The sequence below is a fragment of the Mus caroli genome, chromosome 2 (assembly GCF_900094665.2).
Source record: "Mus caroli chromosome 2, CAROLI_EIJ_v1.1, whole genome shotgun sequence".
NCBI lineage: Eukaryota > Metazoa > Chordata > Mammalia > Rodentia > Muridae > Mus > Mus caroli.
Window position 1 is genome coordinate 124,901,699 of NC_034571.1, and position 9,773 is coordinate 124,911,471.

The 9,773-nt window shown below is 49.8% G+C and overlaps 1 protein-coding gene across 3 annotated transcripts in view; it reads right to left on the bottom strand.

The window, feature by feature from the left end:
• Slc23a2 (solute carrier family 23 member 2) overlaps positions 1-8,328 on the bottom strand; it is a 90,758-nt gene extending 82,430 nt beyond the window's left edge. Inside the window, exon 1 of one of the 3 annotated variants that reach the window (XM_029472175.1) lies at positions 8,250-8,328. The gene's annotated coding sequence lies outside the window, so the exon portion shown is untranslated. Of the gene's footprint in view, positions 1-8,018; positions 8,116-8,249 lie in introns of those variants that run through there. The other 2 variants (XM_021184093.1, XM_029472186.1) reach the window with 2 other exon arrangements.
• Between the last annotated feature and the right edge of the window lie 1,445 nt (positions 8,329-9,773).

The window sequence follows — 9,773 nt, forward strand, 5'->3', positions numbered from 1 at the left end:
CTGAGGAAGAGACTGTTTTCAAAGAGTCTGACAGAAAAGGGCAAGCAGCTACACAATATAATGGTCTGGCTAAGCACTAGAAAGCTCTGGAAAGAACCTAAAAGGGAAATATAACACATCCAATTCCTCCTGGCAAGAAATGTAAGGTCATCCTCAAACCAGCCAGGAAGGGGGACTTACAGGAGAACTACCCAGTGACCAGGGCCAGTCCTACATGTTTCCTAGAGACACTCAGGGGCTCAGGGGTTAAGTCACGCGCAGGTGAACTCAACAACCTGAGCTCAGTCCCAGGACCATGCGGCAGTAGAGAACTGATCCGCACACCCTGTTCTTGTAAGACTTTTAAAGCCCTCCACTCTGCCCAGGGTTGGCAGAGGTCCAGGCACAGCCATAGCAGAGCATCCAAGGCACTCACTGTGCTCTGCTTTGTTTTGGGGTAAGGTCTGTGTCATTCAAGTTGGCTTTGAACCACAGATCCTAGACTGACCTCAGGCTCAGTCTCCCAAGTACTGGGATTACAGGCATGGGCCATTCTTCTCAGCAAAATATCTGTTAAATATGGGACTAGACAGACATCTCAGTGGTTTCGGTTAAGAGCACTGGCTTCTTTGTCTTCAAAAGGATAATTCCTAGCACTCATGTGGGAGCGCAACTCTAACTCCAGTTCCAGGGGATCTGACACCCTCTTCTGGCCTCCACAGGTACTGCATGCGTATGGTACATGTACATATGGGAAAAATATCCATACACATAAGATTAAATTTAAAATATTTTAAAGTAAAATTTAAGAACCCTGTGTATAGCTGGGCAGTGGTGGCACATGCCTTTAATCCCAGCTCTTGGGAGGCAGAGGCAGGCGGATTTCTGAGCTCAAGGCCAGCCTGGTCTACAAAGTGAGTTCCAGGACAGCCAGGGCTACACAGAGAAACCCTGTCTTGGAAAACAAAACAAAACAAAACAAAACAAAACAAAACAAAACAAAACAAAACAAAACAAAACAAAACGAACCCTGTGTATGGTGCCCATGGTTGCAATCTTAGCACTCAGAAGAGGCAGGAGACGCAGATGTTAAAGGTCATCCCCAGTAACATAGGGTTACCTGGGCAAAAAAGAGACAGCTCAAAAAAGAGACAGCTTAACTGATGACGGCACTTGCCAGGAAGTCTGACAACCTGAATTTGATCCCTAGGACCCAATGGTGGAAAGAATCAATTCAGAGTGATCCTGTGACTGCACACATACAACTGTGATAAGTCTGCACACATGCAATAATAAATAAATGTTAAATGACTGACTGCACAGAGGCAATTAAATAAAGAAGAAAGAACGATCAAACAGTATACCTCACGGCAGGTCCAAACACTTACAATAGTGGGTATGTTAATAAGGTGAATTCATGAACAGTGATGGAAATAAACTGGAGGGGAGACAGTCCTTACCTCACACTGTACTCCAATACAAATACTAACTACAAATTTTAAAAAACAAGAGAAAATATGAATTAATATTTATGAGATCCTGGGTGTAGAGAAACTATGGAAAAGATTTTAAATCAAAGTTAAAGAATCTTCAACCTTAGGACAAAAGTACAAATGCAACACTGGGTGCAGATGGGGAGGACCAAGGGCGACTGACCCTGGGTGCAGAGACTAGGGATGGGATAGAAAACAGTTCACGGGCTGGTGAGATGGCTCAGTGGGTAAGAGCACCCGACTGCTCTTCCGAAGGTCCAGAGTTCAAATCCCAGCAACCACATGGTGGCTCACAACCATCCCTAACGAGATCTGGCGCCCTCTTCTGGAGTGTCTGAAGACAGCTACAATGTACTTACATATAATAAATAAATAAATAAATCGTTCATATTGGTGTTTAGATGGAACATGGCTTGAAGGAAATGCCATGGCCTCAGAGACTTGGGCACATTTGTGAGACATGCTGTGAAGCCATATCATAAAAGCTGAGTAGCTCTAGATAAAAAGAAATGCATGAAAGCCAGGAGTGGTACACACACCTTAATCCCAGCACTTGAGAGGCAGAGGCAGGTGGATCTGAGTCCAAGGCCGGCCTGGTCAGAGAGTGAGTTCCAAGATAGCCAAGGCTACACAGAGAGACATAGTCGCAAAGAAAGAAAAGAAAAAAAGAAAAGAAAAGAAAAGAGGAAGGAAGGAGATGCCTAGTCAATTTTAATTGTCGTAAGTCGTGTATTTATTTGAGCATAGAGAAGCCAGCTTTAAAAACAACAAACCAGAGGGAAGTGTCCTGGGTAACTACTACATTAGCAAAAGGAGTCTAAGCTAGAGCACAGATCAGGCAACCGTAGAACTCAGACCTGAAGAGCAGAAGAAGCAGCTACCACAGCCTCCTCCCAGTCACTCACCCTGGAGCTTTCAGAAGGAACATCTGAAGAAGCCACCCACTCCAGGCATCTTCTGGTGGCCTTCCACCAGGACGGTGTCAAGGGCCATTTTGACTTCCTCTACCCCACCTCTAGCTGCTCTTGGCTGCACGGAGTGTGTGCTTCCCCCCCCCCCCCCCCCCCCCCCCCCCCCCCCCCCCCCCCCCCCCCCCCCCCGCAGGCAGTCTCCTCACCTTTCCTTCCCTCTGCTCACCTCACCCCTCCATCACTGCTGGTCCCACCCTCCCAGTCAAACCCCACCTCCAAAGCTCAAGTCCTTGACAAGAGTGCACGACCAAAGGGCACAGCAGGGCTCCAGTCTAATTGCTGAGTTTGTGACTGACCAGCCTGGAATCAAATCCTGACTCCGCTACTCAATGGCACTGTGACCATGAACATGCAGCTGAAACCTCCAAACCTAGGCATTCCCCACTGTGAAATGGGAACTGTAAACCCCACAGGGCTATGACCAAACTACAGTAGTGACACACACAGTACCAGGTAGAGCACCCAGCACACAGCCAGCTGGCTTCTCTGCCCTCTTCATACCACCAGGAATAAGATCTGGAAGTGGAGTTCTGTATCGTTAAGTCCGCAGAGTTTTGGGGGCCATCTGAGAAATCAAACCCAGTAGTTACCCTAGAGGTGTGGATCAAACAGACTCAGCACTACTGACCCATACCCATGAGCACACAAATCATCCCAGTGGTCCCTTCCGGGGCAAGAGGCCTCATCCTTGCAGGGTCTCCTTTACTGCTGAGATCGGTTCCTACAGACATAACTCTTATTTAGCTTCACTCACTTCCAATGACGAAACTGGGAGGACTCGACTTTGTTGTAAGCTTCCCACACATATTGAAGAAAAAATGGCGAGTCCAGGGAGACAGCAATTGGAAGAGTGCAAACAGGTGGATTCCTGGGACTGGATGGCCAGTCACACAGCCTACCAGGCCAGTTCCAAGCTCTAAGACCTTGTCTCAATACAAAATAAATAGCGACTGAAGAGACGACAATGTAGTTATGAGCACTGACTCTCCTCTTGAAGACTAGGGTTCAATCTCAGCACTCACGGCTCCAAACACTGAGTCAAGGGCAGAGCTGTCTCTAAGAGCAGGGGTGGTTGGCAGCACCTTGGATGAAGAGAGAACCTACCACTCCCAACCCCAGGAAAGAAACACAGCCTTTTACTACTCTCCTGTCCCGCCTTCAGCCACAAAAACACACCTTCTGGATGAGGAAGATGGCTGGGTGGTTAAGAGAACTGGCTGTTCTTCCAGGGGTCCCAAGTTTAATACCCTCACCTCCATGGCCACTCTCAATCACCTGCAACCCCAATCCCAGAGAGACCTGATGCCCTCTTCTGGCCTCTAAGAATACTGCATGCATAGATCTACATGCAGGCAAAACACCTATCCACACAAAAATACAATCTCAAAAAATAATGATAAATAAAATAAATAAATGTTGACAGTACCTGTGGAACAACACTCAAGGTTGTCCTCTTGTTCATACATGTGTACAGACACAGACAGACATGCATGCATCACACACACAGTGGAGGTGTACCCTTCACCAGGTACTTAAAGAGATACCCTGGAGAAAGAGACAGAAGTCTAGTCATCAGGTGCTCTGAGAGGAACCTATAAGTGAGCCTTCTCTGACAGGGCACTAAAAAGATGACATTTCTTCATGGAGTAAACTTCCCAGGAGTGACAGGGACTGCCTAGACTGGGGGAGGGGGGAGGTTGGGGGGGGGGACAATGCCTAGACTCGGGGGGGGGGGGGGGGGGGGGGGGGGGGGGGGGGGGGGGGGGGGGTAAGTTAAGGGTACTGAGAAGATACCAAGGTTTAGTCTGGAGACAGGAAGAGATCCCGTTTGCCTCACATTCGCCATTATAAGATGGCGCTGACATCCTGTGTTCTAAGCAGTAAATAAATAATCTGCGCATGTGCGGGGGTAGTTTTCCACTCCATGTGCTCTGCCTTTCCCGTGACTGATTGGCTGCAGCCAATCAGGGAGCGACACGTCCGAGGCGGAGGACAATCCTCCATAAATGGGGCTCCGCCATTTTCTCCTCTCTTCTCCACTGGCTCCTGAAGAAGTAAGCAATAAAGCTTTTGCCGCAGAAGATTCCGGTTGTCCTGAGCGTGTTCTTGCCGGTGGGGACAAAAGCTCAGGATACCTCATTTCCTGACTGGAGTATGACATGTTTGGGCACAACGTCACATACCCGGAACCTGCCCCTCAACCACTTTTGTTCCAGGTATCAGGCAGGAGTCTCTGTTGTCTGTCTGTCTTCCTCCATGACACACTCTTCCTCCTCTTCTTTCTCCTATCATCCTCCTGTCTAGCCGTACCTTGGAATCCAGTCAATTCTTAATGTCTCCCCACAGTAAATCACCATGGTTTGACCTGCTCACCACCTCAGCCCTACCCTATCCACACCAATTCTCAAACAGCAATGGCTAGACTAAATGTCCTTGTGAGGACTTAAATCAGGGCCAGGGGTGAAGTTCTGCAGAACCCCTGCTTAACATGCCAAAGCCATGGGTTCAATTCCCAGCATGACAAGTAAAGATAGCCCTATCCATACTCTGCTCTATGGAGTGAACTGTTTTGCTCTCCCAACCAAAGAAATCGTTTACCGAGCTCCTAACCCCTACAATGTGCTCAGATTCAGAGAACGCTTTTAGTTGATAATTAAGGTTAAATAAGGTCTTACCATAAGGGGGACTCAATCTAGTAAAGTTATAAGAATAGCACTGGCAAGGAATTTAGTGGTACAGTGCGCACAAGATCCTAGGTTCAATTCTTAGCTCTGGAGGGGGAGGGAGAGAAAAGACCCCACAACTATCTAAACCATATACAACACTAATTTTTTTCTTTTTGAGACCATTACATTTCTCCTTTCCCTTTCCTACTTTCAAACCCTCCCATGTACCTCTCCCCAATCTCCTTTAATTTCAGGGCCTCTTTTCTCACTAATTATTATAGTATGCATATATGTACATATATATGTGTGTGTGTATACGCGCACACATACATATACCTACATATAACTGTTCGGTTACTTGTATGTGTGCTGTCAGGACTGACCATTTGGCACTGAACAGCCGACTGGTACTCTCCCTGGGGAGGATCACCTCTGCCACTCCCAGCTTTGGGAGGTTGCCTACAGCTCTCCATGTGGGGCTGAAGTCTCGTGGACCTTTTCCCATCCTCTCGAGCATATTCACTGGTGTTGTCCTGGCTCAGCTCACACCTGGACAGTCATATTGATTCAAGTACTTTTTTAAAAAACGTGTGTGGGTGGTGTCCCCGGAGCGTGCTGTCTCAGGTGTGTGCAGTGTTCATACCACAGAGGCCAGAAGAGGGCAGTGGAGTCCCTGGAGTTAACGATGATTGTGAGACATCATGTAGGTGCTGGGAATTAAATCCAGATCCTGTAATTTAAGAAAACAAGGAGGGGGGGCGGGGGGAGCAGCCAGTGCTCTTAACTGCTGAGCCATCTCTCCAGCCCTCTAGTTAAATACTTCTATTAGGAAGGTTTGTTTTTTTTTGTTTTAACTTTCTTGTTGGACATGGTGGTACGCACACCCCTTTAGTCTCACTACTGGGATGTGGTAGATCTATGAATTCCAGCCAGCCACGGCTGCATGTAAAGACCTTGTCTCAAAATAAATAAATATTCTGTGTTGTTTTACAAGGCTAGGTCTTGCCCTTTATCCCAGGCTGGCTTGGAGCCTGTCTTCTTCCCATCTCCACCAGCTAGGCTGAGTTGCTAAGATTATACATTTACATCGCCACACCCAGCCTAATTGCTTTTTAGTAGAGGTTTTAATCTCTGCATAATGTGCCATACACCAGGCAAGTATCTGGAATAAGGGGCAAGGGGTGGAACTTTAAACTGGACCTTAGAAGCTCTCCCTGAGTTTGAGGCTGGCCTGGAGCAAGTTTCAGGTCAGCCAGGACAAAAAGGAAAAAAAAAAATGCCACTCAAACACCCACTTTCTTTCCTCCCCCTTTTTTTTTTTTTTTAAAGGTGGTGGTGGCCAAGACAAGGCTTCTCTGCGTAGCCCTGGCTGCCCCGAAACTCACTCTGTAGAGCAGGCTGGCTGGCCTTGAACTCAGAAATCCTGCCTGTGACTCTTGGGTGCTGGGATTAAGGATGTGTACCACCACCGCCGGGCAAACACCTACTTTTTTACAAAAATGACTTCCCACAAGAATAAAACAGTGGTGGGAGTGGGGGTGGTGGAAATACTCTGGTATAAAAAGAATCAGTTAACAGTTGAGCAAAAGACATTGTCTAGAGAACAGATACCTCGTGCCTCGCTGATGTCTGCCTGAGGATGCTCAGGGCCTCCTTTTAACTAACTACCAGATGTGTCTTGAGTGCTAACTCGGTGCACAGCCTCAACTGCCCAAAGCTATTAACTTTTGGATGAGCTTAACATAGAGAGTAGTTCTACATTCCAAAGTGACCCTGATAAGGTCAACTATAACCCAGAAGAGAATCCTGAACTTCTAAAGGTGAAGAAGGCCTCTCACAAACTTCACCAGAGTCAAATACCTTAAAGGACTGCAGGCCAGCAAAGTCACACAAGATGAAAGGGCAGATGCAGAGAAACGGAACAGGTAAGGCCTCAGCCCAATAGCACTCAAACACAAAACATAGAAAAATTTCAGCCACCTAGCCTAGTCTTCAGAAAGGAGAAAACTGCCTAAGGGAAGTCACATGGCCAGTTAATGACAGCTCAAAACAGGCTGTCTCAGGACTCAGATCCCAGATCCTCACATCCCTGGCCGCCTTAGTTCAGAGGACCCAAGCGTCAGAAGGGATAGCATCTTCGCCATCATCCGGTCTCCCAGCACCGCAAAAAGCAGACTAACAGCTACTGCAAATGCCCCAGCCCCAGGTAGCCTTCAAAAAGCTAACTTTCTTCCCTGTGCACTTGCCCTCACCCCTTGCGCTGAGATCAGGAGTTTCCCATCAGACCCGCTTAAAGCCCCTCATCCGGAATAAAGGCCGAGTTCCCATAGGCTACACATCTAATGGGACATCTCCGGCCAAACGATGGAGACAATTCTTCACCTTCAAGTTATCACACTCCAATGTCAATTTCTCGGTCAAGAGCGCAGGCAACAAGGCGACCCCGGACCCCTGCGGGGCAGGCCAGCGGGAAAGGTCGCGACGTTGGAGCAGCGGCATCTAAAATTACTCCGTGTCGCCTTCCGCAAAGAGGGAAGGAAGCCAGACTGGAAACAGCACCGCCACCCCCCGCCCCTCGGGCTGACCCTGAATCCCCGGGCGCGGGGATGCGGGGCTCACCACCTGGGGAGGGGCGCGCAGCAAGCCACGCAGCACGCCGAGCCCACGGTGGCTGTCCCGGGGGCACCCGGCGGGGCGGCAGTGAGCGCCGGGGACGCACGGCCTGACACAGCAGCCGGGGCCGCCGGGCCGCGCGAGCCGGCGTGGGGGCGCAGGCCGCGCCGCGGGTGGGTGACAGCGCGCGGGGGCCGCGCGGGCCGGCCTCGTGGGCTCGGCGAGCAACCGGGGTTGCCGGCAGGTGCTGCCGCGGACCGGGCGTGGGGCGTGGGGAGCGGCGGCCCGGCTCTCACCTGCCTGCAGCTCGCTGGGCTCGCGTCCCGCCGATCGCACCGCTCGCGCCGCAGTGCCTGCCGCCGCCTTGGGTCCCCGCGGCAGCCGCCTGCAAAATGGCGCCGCGGAGGGGCGGGCCGGGGGCGGGAGCCGCGCAGCCGCCCGCCCCGCGCGCCGGCCCCTCCCCGCCCGACCCCCGGCTCCGCCCGCGCGCCCCGGGGCGCCGAGCCGCAGACCCCTTCCCCACACACCTGCTCCGGGGGGGGCCGCCTGGGATGCTAGATGCTCGCAGACTTTCACTTCAGAGCCTCCTTTCTACCCTGCAGGACCCCAAGCCCTGCAGTAGCTGTGGGGTGACAGCAAGAGGGGTGCAGTGTACCCGGCCCAGTGGGTAACGCGCTTTAAAGCAATTTCGCTGCTTATCCAATTGGGCCGTCAGGCTTCCGAACTCGCTGGGGAAAGAGAGCCTCCTTGCTTATGCTGACGCGGGAGAAGACACACCAGGCTTGATTTCTCTGGGGCGTGTGTTCTGATAGAGCGGGTTTAGGGGCAACCTGTGATTCTGTATTTCTCAAGTGTCCCCCCAGGGGATGCCTGCTGGATGGGCACTTAGGCTGTGAGTCAAAAGGCCGCGTGTCAATAAACACATAGCACTTAGGCCGGGCAGTCTTGCCCAGGGGGGCATCATTAAGACTGGGTATCACCCCCAGAGGTGCTGAAACTGAAGTGTGGCTTCGAAATTTGCATTTCCAGGAAGTTTCTAGGTGATGCTGCAGACGGTGGTCTAAGATACTAATTTGTAACTAAACTACGTTCTTAACCTCCACCAAAACAAACAAAACCCTAATAATTAGCTCTCTCTTCTGTCTTCCATCTTGAAACCACTGTCTTGGTTGTTTTTCTAACCCAGTAATTCCTTTCATCCCCAAGCAACTCCGGAGAGCCATAAAGAATGGTCGACCACAGCTGACCTCATCTTTAAAAACAAAAAGCAGATTTTATTCCTGAATTGTTTATGTTTGGCAGTCTTGAGGACTGATGGCACACTGATCAATAGAGGCATGCCGTAACCAGCAAAGACGGGCATTTTATAAAGTAGGCTAGTGCGGACGAGCTGAGAGAATCAATATGTAATTCTCTAAATCTTCTCACACTAAAATAAAACCAGTGAGGCTTGGTGGTGCACACCTGTAATCCCGGCATTTTGCAGGCAGAGGCAGGAAGACGATGAATTTGAAGTCAGCCTGGGCTACTTAGACTCCTGTTTCAAAAAAAAAAACAAAAACCTAAAAAACAGTAAGTTGAATTGTAAAATCCAGTATACTCTGGAAGACCATAGGTTAGTATTCCATCTTCACTGAAGATGAAGAAAATAGATGATTCTGTATGTAACCAGCACCGGAGAAGCACACAACTCTTTCTATGCCAGAGTTTCCAGCCACCCTTAAAAACAAAATATGTGTGTTCTGCTCAACAGTATGGAACCTTTTGGAATAAAAGGCCTGTTCCAAGATCAAGAACCCATGATCTTTTCAGTTCATCTCTTTTCTTCATTTTCCCCCCATGTATATTGTCTCCCACTCCCTAACTCTCCCTTCATAGTTTTACCTCCAATCCTAAAGCACTACCTCACTCCGGGTTTCCCCCCTCCCTCCCTGGTTTCCTGCATCTCTTCCTCCCCCACCCTCCGCACTCAACAAGCACTATAAAGCACCATCAGTCTCCCGCTTTCTCAGACGTCATCTGTGACCTTCTAAGTGCCAAATCCTTTTGCC